The sequence below is a fragment of the Mytilus edulis genome, chromosome 6, assembly GCF_963676685.1.
Source record: "Mytilus edulis chromosome 6, xbMytEdul2.2, whole genome shotgun sequence".
NCBI lineage: Eukaryota > Metazoa > Mollusca > Bivalvia > Mytilida > Mytilidae > Mytilus > Mytilus edulis.
The window spans coordinates 16,060,549-16,076,873 of NC_092349.1; the positions used below are offsets into that span (position 1 = coordinate 16,060,549).

General features: G+C 32.2%; 1 long non-coding RNA gene across 1 annotated transcript; it reads left to right on the forward strand.

Annotated features, from left to right (window-relative positions):
- Nucleotides 1-3,779: 3,779 nt before the first annotated feature.
- Nucleotides 3,780-8,032, forward strand: LOC139527231 (uncharacterized). The gene is made up of 2 exons (XR_011665310.1): nt 3,780-3,922; nt 6,833-8,032. It is a non-coding gene; the product is annotated as an uncharacterized lncRNA (long non-coding RNA).
- Nucleotides 8,033-16,325: the final 8,293 nt, after the last annotated feature.

The following is a 16,325-nucleotide window of genomic DNA, read 5'->3' on the forward strand; positions in this document are numbered from 1 at the left end:
AACAAGGGCTTTAAGTTTCGCCATTTGATTAAGGACTTTTCGTTGTGAATTTTCGTCAGCGTTCGGTATTTTTGTGATTTTACTTTTAAATAACACGGACATTTTTCACTCCTCTAACAAGTCTAACTTCTGCAATGAACAAAATATTGTTAAATAAAAAAAACAAAACAAAAACAAAAACACCCCGGTATATGTTTTTGATTGATTCAAAAGAGTGCAAACACGTCATGAATTTGAACACATCATGCTTATTATATAACAATATTTGACATCTTTATTACGTAAACACTTGACTTAGGAATCAATGGTCAATTGTCAACAACTTGTGAATTTTCATTTTGCTACTTATATTTCATTGTTTATTAATAAAACCGAAACTTGATTTAATATGTATAACGAATGATAGATTAATTGTTCACTTCCCTCCTACTTTATGGGCCATTTCCATCCGGAAGTAGGACAATACATACAATAAGTTTCCTTATCATTACATTTTATATGTAATATAACAACACATTTCATTGATTTGATTTGCTTGATTTTACATATTGTGTGAGTGGAGACGTAAGAATCTGGTAAATATGAAGTACTACTATTTCGTTTTCTTATTTGAAAAAAAATATACTTCTAACTTGTAATACGATCACTTTTTATTTTAATGATAGCATTGCATTGGAATAACTTATTAACAGGCTGAGCAAAACATTAAATGCTCAGCTTTACTGATTTTGAATGTATTTCTTATTGTATCGAATTTGCGTGCCGTCACAAAAGTATAAAAATAATAAAAATATCAATCTATATTACGTAAAAATTTCAAATGCATTGTGTAGTAACAAATACTCAATCATAAACGTTCAACACGAAGTAAACAAAATAGGAAATTGCGAATTAATGCTAGTTTAAATGTAGTCTATTTTTGTTATTTGTTCAATAGACCATCTGAAGTTCCAGTCATGTCAGGAAGTCAATCAACAGGCTCGGGAAGAAGTACAGAGCACGTGTTTTGTTCGTTACATAACAAAGAAACTACATTTCTATGCACAGAATGTAGGCAATTTATTTGTGATCATTGCGTGGAATCAGTACACACAAGACATGCATTAAAGTCAATCTCAAAAAGAAATAACAATATTCTTTACCATGAAATACTTCAGCAACAATTTAACTTATATAAAGACGTATGGCTGGTTGAATTAGAGGAACAAATACAAGCTATAGATCTTCATGCAGCAAAACTTGAAGAAATTATCAATAAATTAAGAGATTCATACAAAGAGAAGATCCTTCGGAAAAATACACAGAACAAATCAAGCCTTAAGGAGATCGAAAACGAGTCTGACAACATTAATCCACAGACATTATCCATGTTATCGTTGATACAAACAAATTTTACTCCGTCTGCAATAGATTTACTGGGAATAAAGCGAGAGTTTGGTAAACTGTGTGTAAACGAAACAAATGCAAATCTGCAGCCAGGATTCAGCTGGCCAAGTTTATTTCAAGTAAAAATTCTGTCTATAGAAGGGCGAAAATGTTTTGTCTATAAGGGTATGTCATCAGATTTTGAAGAAGAAAATGATCGTTGCGATTCATAAAAACTTTTTGTTTACAAGAAATTTCTTAATTTGATTTGTAAATTGTCAAACCGAGATGTTTTAGAATAAAAAAATAATTTAACCTATGTTTATTAAAAAAAAAGTATGTGGTATGATTGCCAATCTGAAAACTCTCCACAAGAGACCAAAAAGACACAGAAATTAACATCTATAGGTCACCGTATAGTATAGTAATTTCTAAACATGTCTCACTTAATATGCATGATATAACTACTACGCAAAGTTTATAGTAAATAATGGCACTTGTGTGACAATATAAGTTAGTACCTACAAATGTACACTTTCACATAATGAATGCAACGATACGATTTCTCAAATAATTAAATTCGATGATCAAACATTTAGACTTAGTATGTATACCAAATTGGAACCACAAATCCAATTGTTCAACAAATTTAAAATTTCATATAGGATTTGTATACAGAGATTACTAAACCACGAAATCAAATATCCATAAAGATGCAAGTTTTCCTCAATCCATGAAAATTGATACATACGAAAATAGATGAATCCACTGTAACACGTTAAGATAGCCATGAAACTTTTCAAGTCCCCATTCGTTATTGTTATACATCGTATCAAAGCGGATCACATAGTTATTGTCGTGATCAGCTGCCTTTTGTATTATGGACTTTCCCTTTTGAATTTTCCTCACAGTTTTTTTTTTGTTTTTTTTACTATTTACGTTTTCATTTTTTCTTTTGCTATGTAAAAAAACAACCAGACTCGACCGGCTTTTCATCGTGGAAGTGCACAAGGGAACAGTCTACATACATGTAACACCATTAAACATTATTCTGACTTCGAGCCGACAGGTATATAATCCTGGATGCCATTTACTGAGCTACGATGTATCAGTTTTCAATTTCTTGGTTTAAACCAGTTAGGTATCAAATTACAACATCCGAATTCGAGTCGAGGATGGTTTGCCACCATGAGACAACCGCACAAATTCTGACTACTGAATATTACTATATATAAACATTGATAATCTAAAAAAGAGGGACGAAAGATGCCAGAGGGAGAGTCAAACTCTTAGATAGAAAATAAACTGACCACGCCATGGCTAAAAATAAAAAGACAAACAGACAAATAACAGTACAGACGACACAACATAGAAAACTTAAGACTAAACAAGACGAACCCCACCAAATACTTGGGGTGATATCAGGTGCTTCGGAAGGGAAAGCAGATCCTGCTCCATATGTGGCTCCCGTCGTGTTGCTTATGATATTACAAATCCGGTAAATAGTCTAATTCGGTATATCACATTCGTGAAAAGAGATAGGGTATTGCAGTTACGACATAAGGAACATATCCGATATCATCTGTGAAACGGTTATTCCATAACGGTCAACCATCTCGTGATGACGTCCGTAAAATTTACGAATGGATGATTTCAACTTCACTATTTGGAACTCTTAATTTAATAGCTTCCTTGTGAGTAGCAAGGAAATCATGATAGGAAATACAAGCCCGGAAATATCGTATCAATTGGGAGATATAGGCGCTGCAGGAATGTTGCTACATAGAAATGGAAAGTTCACAATTGGGAAGCTTAAATCATCTCTTTCTTGTCGTGAAGTTTTAATGAGATAGATTCGTTCAATATTGTAAGTAAGAAGTATCGAAGTTAGAACAAAAACAAATCTAATGATTTTAGAAAAAAAAGATCATTACTATCATGCATAACGGCAATTTGTTTTAAGTGCATTCAATAGTTCATACAGCGTCACAAAATTAAATTAAACCATATGAGACAACCAAAGCAGTTCTGATTACTAATTATAACCAAAATAAAAAGCAAAACACACTGAACATTGTTTGATGATGGTGTTCAAGAAATATAGTAATTAAAAAGGATCAAAGTTAGAACAAAACAATGTCAATAATTATAAAAAAATATCATTACTACCATGCAAAACGGCATCTTTTTAAATGCATTAAAAACGCACCCAAAGTAAAAAATGAACCCTCATCACGTTTATTGCATAATCGTCAACATATATTTACATTATTACTACATATAAACGTGACTTGAATAATATACAGGGGTCAAGAGTCAACAATTTGGGATGGTTACTTCCCACCATAATATCAATCTAGTTATTGATTTATAAACCGAAACTAGATTTAGATCATCCTTCCTGTATGTGTAGCTCTATTTTTATCGAAGTTATTTCGATTCGGAAGTAGAACAATACATGAAATACGTTTCCGCATCATAAGACTTTATATATAACTATACGTATAATTGATTTTCTCTACTGGAGGTGCTGTGTGAACAAAGACGTAATGAAATGGTAACTATGACCAATTATTATTTTGTATTTTAATCAATGTAGTTATTGCTCATTGTTTTTAATCGAGATTTTTTACAATTTTAATTTTTAAGTTTTCTCATAGACAAGCTCTAAAAATAGTTCAGTCTTGCTATACTGATTATATTGTTACAAAACAATTTTTTACAGGCTGCGAATAAAATAGTGATATAAAGTGTGTAGGAATTTTTGTTGTTGTTGTTTCCCCTGTGTCTTCTGTCCATAAAAGTATCTCTTAAAGTGATGAAAAGTTAAAAAGAATTATCATTTTATATAAGTTACACATTACATATGATCTTTTTACAAACACACTATATGAAAACATGGAAAAATTGCACTCGAATGTAAAACAAGCAACACGATTAATGTAATAATAAAATGCTAGTTTTCAATTATTTAACAAAGTTTACCCCCCCCTTCCTTACACAAGAGCATCACACTCTAACGTATAATTTATAGCACAAACACCGCTCCAATTTTTTTTAAGTATTTTGTTTAACTTTCCCTTTCATACCGTCCATTTCGTACCCTGGCACATATCAATTTGTTTCCTGGCCATTTTTAAGCAAACTTCAATTTCGTACTTTATGGTAGATTTATATGTACATATATGTCATTGCGTACCTTTTTGAAGATTTATATCAATGCCATTGTGTTCCTTATTGAAAATTAATATCAATGCCACCTCTCGTTTCATTTAATAGATATGTATAAGATAGACAATCATCTTGCAAAAAAGGTTGTTTGCATGTATTGTATCAAACTAACAAAACCAAAGAGAGTTTTAGAATTGATTACCTCATGCAGATAAGGTTTAATTTTTTAAAACAGTTACTGTAATTGTACTTTTTTTCGCATGTACTTATTTTTGCGAATTGTGTATTTCAAACAAGTTCTCGGGTATTTACGGTCTCAATTTTTGTCTCAAAAATGAAAAAAAAAATAATTGTTTTATAGTTATAACTATTGCCTCGTGTGTAAATCTGAACTGTATTTAAAGTACTCGCTTGGCGGTTAGTGCATGCTTTTCAGAATGTAAAGGATGACAGTTTGAAAAGAGGTTTGGTTAAGACATGTATTGCAGGTAAATGACAAAAGAGGTTTGGTTAAGACAGGTATTGCAGGTAAATGACAAAAGAGGTTTGGTTAAGACAGGTATTGCAGGTAAATGACAAAAGAGGTTTAGTTAAGACCGGTATTGCAGGTAAATGACAAAAGAGGTTTGGTTAAGACACGTATTGCAGGTAAATGACAAAAGAGGTTTGGTTAAGACAGGTATTGCAGGTAAATGACAAACTGTAGTGACTTTGGTTATTTGTAAATAATCTTCGTGTGCATTTGTTTGTGCTTTTTTTCATAAAATTTATTTATAATTACATGTTTGTTGGTTATCAAATGAGTACAGTAAAGCTTTCATAAAAATTGTCTGCTACTATACACACATGTTTGTGAATCAATCGACAACAACAACAATAGAAAGTCATATATGTTCAAGGTAATCTCGTGTCCTTACTGTTTCTTTGATCTTTAATTGGTTTTGTTTTGCGCCTGTCCCAAGTCAAGAGCCTCTGGCCTTTGTTAGTCTTCTATTATTTTAATTTTAGTTTCTTGTGTACAATTTGGAAATTAGTATGGCGTTCATTATCACTGAACTAGTATATATTTGTTTAGGGGCCAGCTGAAGGACGCCTCCGGGTGCAGGAATTTGTTGCTGCATTGAAGACCTGCTGGTGACCTTCTGCTGTGGTTTTTTTTCTATGGTCGGGTTGTTGTCTCTTTGGCACATTCCCCATTTCCATTCTCAATTTTATTTGACTTGTCACCCGTTGATATTAGTCTAGTTTGTTAATTAATCGGATGAACAGGGTTGTAAACATGTCATGTCATCGATCTAAGGTCAAGTTATTATGCATAAATGAACAGTAAGTTTTCAGTTAAAAAGTTAGATTTAGATTCGCGTGAATTTATTTTTGCAAGAACAAACCAAACGCAAAAATCGTGAAAATAAAAACATCGCAAAAATAAGTACAATTATTACAGTATTCATGACATTTGCAGTTAATTACTGTTGCTTTATTAAACTCATTTTTAAAAAGTATAATTAAAATATCAATTCAGTATATTTCTCGAACACAAACAAAGCTTATTTAAAACTATTATGTTTCCATACACTGCTAGTAGATTAAAAGTCAGCAATAATCCCAACCATAATCAAATAGCAAAGCATAATACTCAAACACATCAAACGAATGGATAACAAGTGTAATATGTTTGGCTTGGTACAAGGATTTCTAATGTAGAACAGTGTTGATTAAAAATGGTTTTATAGCTAGCGAAACCTCTCATTTGTTCGGCAGTCGCATAAAGTTGGCAACAATGCGTGAACATAGTTAAACCAATTAGATGTCTACTGCTGGGGGCATTGTTTTCATAACTTTGTTACAATATGTTATTTTAAGAATTATCTCAAAATGTGTATGCTTACTCCAAAAAGCTTATATATGCTTACTTAGACATAAAATAAATAAAAACAAAAACATTTTAAAGCTATTTGTTATGCACTTTGCAGAATCTTTTAAATTATAAAATTAATATCACAAAAATACTGACCTCCGAGGAAATTCAAAACGGAAAGTCCCTAATAAAATGGCTAACTCAAAAGTTCAAACCTATGTAATACAGAATATCAAATATCGTTGCTGGTACATACTTTCAAATGTGTGCAAATATATAATACTAAATAGTAAACATGTTTTTAACCATATGGACGTCAAAAAGTAAAAATGGAAAATGTTTCGAAAAATTTGATTTTTAGTTACGAAATGGCAAAGGTAAGTATCCTGTAAGTTATGAAATTACTTAATTTATGTAATTTATTTATTTGTTCAATAGACAAGCTGAAATTCGAGCCATGTCAGGAAGGCAGTATACAATCTCAGAAAAAAATCCAGAGCACGTGTTTTGTTCGTTCCATCACAAAGAAACTACATTTCTTTGCACAGAATGTAGTCAATTCATTTGTGATCAATGTGTGGAATCAGTACATGCAAAGCATGCCTTAAAATCCATTCCAAGAACAAACAACGTTATACTTAGTAATGAAATACTCGAGCAACATATTCAAATATATACAGAAGTATGGAAGGTTCAATTGGAGGAACAGTTGAACGCAGTGGATCTTCACGCAGCAAAACTTGTAGAAATTATAAATAAAGTAAAAGATGCCTACAAGGATGAAATTCTACTAAAAAATGCAAAGAACAAGCTAATTCTCAAGCAGATCGAAGAAGAGTCTGACAACAACAATCCATCTATATTATCATTGGCACAAACAACTTTTACACCATCAAAAATAGATTTTCTCCGTATAAATCGACAATTCGGAGAACTAAGTGCAGTTGAAATAACTGTTAGTCTTCAGCCTGGTTTATTAAACAGTTGGCCCCGTTTACATACAGTTAAACATCTGACAACAGGAAGCCAACAAGGTTTTGTCTATCGTGGTATGTCATCTGATATCGAGGACGAATATGATCATTGTGATGTATAACATAATTGTGATTTGTTTGAAAAACAAGTGAAGTCAAAAAATGAATTGTAAGAATATCAAACAAAATATCGTTTGGAAATGATAAACACGCTATTTGGTTCATTTTTTTTTAAAACAAACTTAATAAAATGAACTCATTATAGATACCAGGATTGAAATTTTGCACTTGCGCCAGACGCACGGTTCGTCTACAAAAGACTCACCGGTGACGCTTTTGAAAACCGGTGATGCAAACATTTTACGTTACATTTCGAATACTATAAATTTATAGTGCTAGTAAGGCATTCGCATTGTCCTATGAAAATTATAATTGATGTTTTATTTACAAGTTTTCAACAGGGAAAATCAGGTTATTTAAATAGTTTGGCACAGAGGACAATTGGCGGCGAGGGCTGCCAATACATGCAGTGTAACAAATAAAGAACGTTTTGAGCAATTCTTTTTTTAATTTTGATAAAATGATACTGCTGAAAAAAAGGAGGTCAATTTTGATATTGACGATTTTGACGTTTTAGTCCTTGATAAAATAGAAAATTGCACTATATGACGTTTCAATGCCATTAGTAAGACGGACACAGTCGAATATCTATATAGATTATCAATGGTTTTTCAAACGAGTAAGCGTTTCTTACCTACAATCATACTAAATTACGACAACACTTACTTCAGAAAACAAAAAAATTCCTCAAAATTTTAGGAACAACTTTATGGCTTTTCCCAAGAAGAGATTAATGTCGAAAAGCTTATGACGTCATGTATACTCTTTCGAATAGAATCAATAAATTCTATATCACGTAAAGTTGAGTAATATGGAAATTTTGTTTCTAAAAAGATGCAAAATTAAGAAAAAGAAACAATAAAATGAAACCATTTGACGATGTTGAAGCAGAAATACACTATCCTTAAAAACAATAGCGTATCTTTAGGTATGAACAAATCAGAATAAAAACAATATATTCCTTAAACCATTAACATCACAGTCATAAGTAAAATAATAATAAATATCATTAACTGAAAAAAATCAGAACAGATCTTTTGCAGATAAACCAGCTGTACTGATATAATACTGATAGCTTCGCCTTCTAGATGTTTAAACAAGTTTTCCGTAAATCCCATGGCCTATGCATGAAATTCACCTCCGTTTTTTATATCTTTTTAGCCCAAAACAATTTCGGTTGTGTTATGTTGTATTCAAAACGTATTTCTTATATTTCAAAATTCTTATGAAACACAAATTTATCAAAATATGTTCCGCGTTTATTTACATTTCTTAACGGAAACATTGCAAAGCTTTTCCCGAGTTGAACTTGAGATTAAAATCTTTTTTGGTTCATTTCCGTCGATCAATTACCAGATCGCAAACGATATATTGATCCTGGTATAGATTTTCGATGAGCTTTTTTAGAGCTCTCGGCTCTCTTTTTTTTTGGTGTACTTGTAATGACTAAATCATATATTTGTAGGATTTGTTTAGTCACACGTGTCCGGCTTTGACTGGTGAATCTCAATTATGGTCACATTAACCTAAAAACATATGTGGCATGATTGTCAATGAGAAAACATTCCACAACAAACCAAAATTGCACAGAAAATTAAAATTATTAGTCACTTTACGGCTTTCAACAATGAGAAAAAACACACCGCATAGCCGGCTTTAAGAGGTCCCTTAAGGAAAATGTATAACATCTCACACGATAAAACTTACGGCCTGATATATGTACACAAAACTGAACAAATATGATATATAGCAACAATCAAGAACAACCGAATAACGAGCTCATGACAAGGGACAGGCACATACTCAATTTGGCGTGGTAATGTTTGTCTGTTTTGTGTTGCTCTCCAATTTGTTTTAAAAAATGACAGAACTTTAAACAACTGGTATTCAAGTGGTAGGGTTAGCTAGCTAGATATACAAACAAATTTTATTAAGCCAACACGTTTTTTTTTTCTCGGAAAAATGTCTTTACCAAGCCAGTATTATTGTAGTTGCTTTTCACTTGTTCTTTTGATTTATACGGTTTAAATTTGACTTTGAATTCGGTAATTTTATACCAGGGCAAATACAGAAACCGCTAGTCAATAACACTATGCATTGGATTTTAGCTTGTCATATTCTCATTTCTCAGCCATAACATACCCTTTGATCCTTAGTATGGCGTTCAGATTTTTTAAAAGAGAATACATAGTTTCGCATGATTAGTGGGAAAAAGTAAAAACACAAAAATACTGAACTCCGAGGAAAATTCAAAAAGGAAAATCAAAAATCAAAAGGCAAAATCAAAAGTCCAAACACATCAAACGAATGGATAACAACTGTCATATTCCTGACTTGGTACAGGCATTTTCTAATGTAGAAAATGGTGGATTGAACCTGGTTTTATAGCTAGCTAAACCTCTCACTTGTATGACAGTCGCATCAAATTCCATTACATTGTCAACGATGCATGAACAAAACAAACATACTCAAAGAGTAAAAATGTCAAAAATAGGGGTACAACAGTCTATACTGCATCTGAAGGAAAATACTCCTTACACAAGTATAAGAGTAACGAGGAAGAACAATTATATTGACATAATATAAGTTATAGGTCACCTACTCAATTTGTTTAATAGATATGATTTGTATCTATCTGAAGGTCACTATTGAGTATTTACGCCTTCTTAGATTTTTAAGATGCTAGTATAAAAACGTGATCAATGATTTGACAAATTGTTTTTTTTAGAAATTTTTGGATTAGCATAGCAGGAGACGAGTACCAAGATAACACATTTGGTCTAACTCTTTATATTGTTCATCCGATTTTCTAAGATTTCCTTTGTTAACTTGATATGGTTTCTTAACTAATTCATTAATTTGAACATTGGAAGACAACTACTGTTGTAATTTGTCGATCTAACTGTCAGTTTAGCTTGCTTTTGTACTCTATACAGATTGGCATAATCTATTATCACAGCCTAAAAAAAAATATTAACAATCTTCATTTATTCCATGCTGTTTTAAAGTCATTCTGAAAATTTATTACACCTTCTTACAATTTTGGTGATAATTAACGAAAACAACACACAAATTGTAAAGTTTATCAATTGATGTCAATAACTCGTCTATGAAGTCGACTGTCGATTTTTATCTCATCAGAGTAATCAGTAAATTTTGTTTCTTGATCGTGTTTGCCGTTGAATTATCTCTCTTTATTCTATAATAATTTAAAAAAAGACCCACAGAAATTATTACACAGCATCGTTTCAGGGCGATGACACAAATAACCAGACTATGTCGGATTTATTCAGAATAATTTGTAAATTTTATGTTTTTGAACATTTTTGTAGTTTCGATCTGTTTTTGGTTTCCAATACATTCGCCAACATTAAATATATGGAAATAATCTTACCTTCTAGCGGGAGGGAACTGACTTTTCCGGTCATTCGATTTTATAATAAAAATATTTCTTTGATAATTTTACTATTCAAGGTAATTCTCTTATATTTAATGCGTTTCCCTCGGTTTTGGTTTGTGACCCGGATTTGTTTTTTTTCTATCGATTTATGAGTTTTGAACATCGGTATACTACTTTCCTACTTTTTCATTTAAAAATATCAACATATTGAAAAAAAACGAAAAAAAAAACCAACTGAATACGGTCCCGAAAGTGATGACCACCATAAGTTTATCATCTAAGAAGGAAAATATTATAGCAATTGTCGTATTGATACTAAATTACAAAACAGTTTTAACAAAAGTCAGTCGTGCATGTTTGATATACATAAACAACAATAAAAGGCATTTGAAAAAAAAAAACACAACAACTGAAATTGCAGTAAAAACAACAAAGGATATATTTGTGCATTGTGTAAAAATATTTGACGTTGTGTGCATTTTCGAAATAGTATAAATAGATACAATGCAATGCTGGGAAATACTTTGTCAAAGCTTTTTAAGGCTTCAATTGCCATTGTCGTACGGGATTAATATATTAAACAAAAGAATGTCTTCCCGGTTTGTAATCTGATAATTTGTAGATTTATAGATTATCGTTGGTCATCTCAACGAGATTGATTTTCTCGCTTGAGCTGGTACAGCGAAAGTGAGAAAAGCAACCGAGTTGAGATGACCAATGATAATCTGTTTATCGCTATTTTACCTATGGCGACGTTGTTAATTTCATGTCAATTTCGTTAGCAACGCCACGTGGCCTCCTTAGTTTCTAGCGATAATTTTTCCATCTCAAGCGCGAAGCATGATATTAAAATTATCACAAAAAAAAGATCAAAAGAAAAATGCACAAAATAGCGATAAAAGTTTATATTAAAACAATATTTTCCTCAAGACAATAATAGCCTATTACATATTTGACGAAGGCTAATATTGGAATTTTTGGTTTTCAGTACTCTTGAGGAGAAAAAAACCAGTTCATAGATGTTATGCGTTAGAAAATTCACATTCACTTCAACAAGAACACTTAATACGTGAAAGCAAAAATGAAAGCCAAAAAGATGTTAAACGAAATTGACAAATAAAGAGCTATATTAAGAAAAGAACCATAAAAGGATGAATAAAATCCATACTAATGACATATTGTGTCATAACTAGAAATGTAACAGCTTATTACACGGTATTGGCTTTAGTCATTGTTGAATGCCGAAAAGTAAACAAATATGTGATTACATCCGCGTGTTTTGTTCTTAAATCATCTAACTTGCAATTATACCATTGTCACACATGTCTTTATTTCAAAATATGAAATATTACTAGCTATTAAACAACTAAATGTATGTGTCAATAGATCTTTAAATTGAAATCAAACATGGATACTTTATATAATCCCTTGAGGATATCAAATGTCAAGATAACTGTTTCATTGTAATTTGAATTTACATTTATTAGCTTGCAGTAGATAATAACGTATTCATATTCAATATGAAGCATATTTCTCAAAATATCTCCTTTTGTATTTTCTATTCAAATTTTAAAATAGCTTAACCTATCATTAACAATATGTATTCCCTTTAGTAGGCTTTATTAATTCATGTTTTGATACCATATCAATGTCTAGTCACATATGAAGCCACGCTGCCTGATTTCCTTCCGTTTGTTTAAAACTAATTATACACAATGTACGTTCTATTTACTCACGTTTCATTTATCATGTTTATTCTTATGTCGTTTATCCGTTTATTTGTTAAAGCCCTGGCCACATCGAACCCACGACACATCAATGCAGCGCCATGAATAAAATTGGTCAAACTGCTGGTCATCTGTGATCGTCGTGCGACAGTCGCACAATATTTTGAGCATCGTGGCGCTGTCGTGTGTCATGGGACGAAAATTTGAGATGAACTTTTTTTGCTCTACGAATTTTTGTCGTGTAACTGTTTTGTGACTTTCGTAAGAGTGTATAACCGCAGTCGTGCGACTGCCGTGCGATAAACATATTGTCGTAGGTACCTACATAAACCATTTAAATCAAACAATCGGACGACTCTCGTATGGCACTCCCACGACTGTCGCAAGACACTCGTGATACAGTCGCACGATTGTCTCACAAATACCAAATTTCGTACGATCTCGCACATGATTGATTGTCTGTCGTACGACAGTGGTACGTTGCAACATATTTTCGTTTTATTTAGAAGAAAACAATTCGTTGGGAATGAATGTTTGGAAGCGTTGGGAATGAATGTTTGGAAGTGTTCGAATCGTCATATATTTCAGCTTGTGGTAGGGGGTACTCCGTCTGGTCAACATTACCCACATATAAAAAAAGAAGATGTGGTATGATATCCAATGAGACAACCTTCCACAAGAGACCAAAATGACACAGAAATTAACAACTATAGGTCACCGTACGGCCGTACGGCCTTCAACAATGAGCAAAGCTCCAACCGCATAGTCAGCTGTAAAAGGCCTCGAAATGACAAATGTAAAATAATTCAAACGAGAAAACTTACGGCCTTATTTATATAAAAAAAATGAACGAAAAACAAATATGTAACACATAAACAAACTACAACCACTGAATTACAGTGGCTTCTGACTTTGGACAGGTACAAATATATATAATGTGACTGGGTTGAACATGTTAGTGGGATCCCAACCGTCCCCCTAGCCTGTAACAGTGTTTACTTCTACCACCTTTCTTTTGTTAATATTTATTTCTTTTCGGGAGCATCTTGGTTTAAATTCAATGAACAACTATAACATAAACTAATACCAATAACGTCGTTTTCTTGTACCGAACTTATAATGACACTAAAAAAATATTAAAAGCAAATGGCAAAGAGCACGCAATAAATCGGACCTTCTTTATATACTAGTGGTACGGAGTCAATCGCATGTGTGACTCACCTCGACAGTGGCACGACAGTAAAGCGCATTCAATGACATGAAAACTTGAAAAACAGCCCAAAACTCACGATTGTCGTACGACTTTTGCGACAAACCCGCGACAGTACAATTGCAATCTTTTTTTTGCGTTTACCCATCATGGACATGTCGTTGCTGATGTGACCACTCGATTTTATTTTGACATTTTGCACGACTGTGCCACGAAAACTATTTTATAGATCTTTCACGACAAAGAAAAATCGTACGATCAGTTGTGAACGGGGCTTTATGTTTGAGAGATATATCAATATGATACTCAATATTATAAACTATGCTTAGTTACAATCGTCATTTGATTAAAGTTTAATGTCCGCTAAGCATTTAAAGTTGAGATGTCAACGAGTACTTGATTATAATGTTTACGTGTAACTGTCATTCAAAATTCTGTTTCGGGTATATGAACAAGAGCGATCACTACCCCACCTTTTTACCGTCAGAGCATATATTTTCATCACCAGGACAGTTAGTTAAATACAAATTTGACAAATCTACCGTCAAGTTGACAAGACAATATATTCTTAGATTAGAACAATTTTTTTCACCCTCATGAAATGATTAAAGGCAAAAGTAAGTTATAATCATCTCTCCTTTGTTGATAATTATAATGTGTTTATTTACGGTTCTGTAATACTGTTGTTTGGGTAATAGTTTTTCTAAACTAACTAATTACTTGATTTGATTATTGCCAGTTTACATAATTAGTAAATTAGCTACAATAACAAATAATTATGGCATAAAAGTCATCTAGTCCTAGGTATTAATGTTGAGGGTTTTACGATCATAAAAAAAAATGTTTTTTCGAGCGAGTACTCGAGTATCGATCGGTAAATCAAACAAGTAATCGATAAGTAAATCTTCACCGAGTTGACATCCCTAATATAAAGCAATAAAATTGAGAAAAGAAATGGGGAATGTGTCAAAGCGACAACAACCCGACCATAGAGCAGACAACAGCCGAAGGCCACCGATGGGTCTTCAATGTAGCGTGAATTCCCGCACCTGTAGGTGTCCTTCAGCTGGCCCCTAAAAATATGTATACTAGTACAGTGATAATGGACGTCATACAAAACTCCGATTTATACACAAGAAACTAAAATTAAAAATCATACAAGACGAACAAAGGCCAGAGGCTTCTGACTTGGGACAGACGCAAAATTGCGGCGGGGTAAAACATGTTTATGAGATCTCAACCCTCCCCTATACCTCTAGCCAATGTAGAAGAGTAAACGAATAACAATACGCACATTAAAATTCAGTTCAAGAGAAGTCAGAGTCCGATGTCAAAAGATGTAACAAAAGAAATTAAATAAAATGACAATAATACATAAATTACAACACACTACTAGCAGTTAACTGACATGCCAGCTCCAGACTTCAATTAAACTGATTGAAAGATTATGTCGTCATCATATGAATATCAGGCACAATCCCTCCCGTTAGGGGTTTAGTATCATACTATCATAAGATATATGAGAAGAACATAACCCGTGTCATGTCAATAACTGTTTTTTTTTTAAATAAATGTGTTTAGTTCCGATGCTGCTTCAGTTTCTTCTCTTTGTGTATAAGTACAAAGGAAACAGTTTTCTCTACAAATATTTGATATATCCTCTTGTAAATTAAAAGTTTTTTTTATAATTTTATTTTTTTTCATCATGAATTTACAAGTACCAACATATATTTATCTTGTGGCACAATAAGCAAGCAAGTGAAATAAATAAGTATAATTCGCATTCTATGAACTAACACTTAGAAATCTATGGATTAAGTATAGTAATAACATTTTCATTAATATAGTAACACATTTAATAGTAGTGCAAGAAATATATGAGCATACACATGTTATGGTATAAACAGTATATACAAGTTAATGATTTAACCTATCGTTAAAGTCATAAGAAACCTCAAATCCAAAAAAAATATTGCATATGTTTTTTATAACTCAATGGATAGTTTTCATTGTAAAACTTATGTACATATACTTTTTCTGAAGAAAATTCTTTAATTTATTCATATTTAGAAGAAGTTTACTTTATTTGAATTGCTTCCTTCCAGCAAGCTATTCCCCCGATATATTTTCCGTATGCAAGATGACCTCAGTGTGACCCATCTCGTAAAAATCCGGTGACCACAATACGCATGGATGTCCTTAAAATAAACTATTATCTGAATTTATATATACTTACATGTTAAACACGTGCTCAATTTCCATGCTTTTTTGTTTATTTTTCGTCAATTGTTGACAAACAGGTGACAATCGTTAAACTTCGGCTTTAAAACACGAACTTTAATTACCTGCCATATTTTCACAACAACTCTGACCGATTGAAAAAAAAATTGACGATTATACGATATTTACACGAAAAAAATGATAAATTCGAGCACAGAAGACTAAGTTTATGATGTTTGTATGCATTGGTTTAAGAATTGGAAGAACAATATTTTTCACC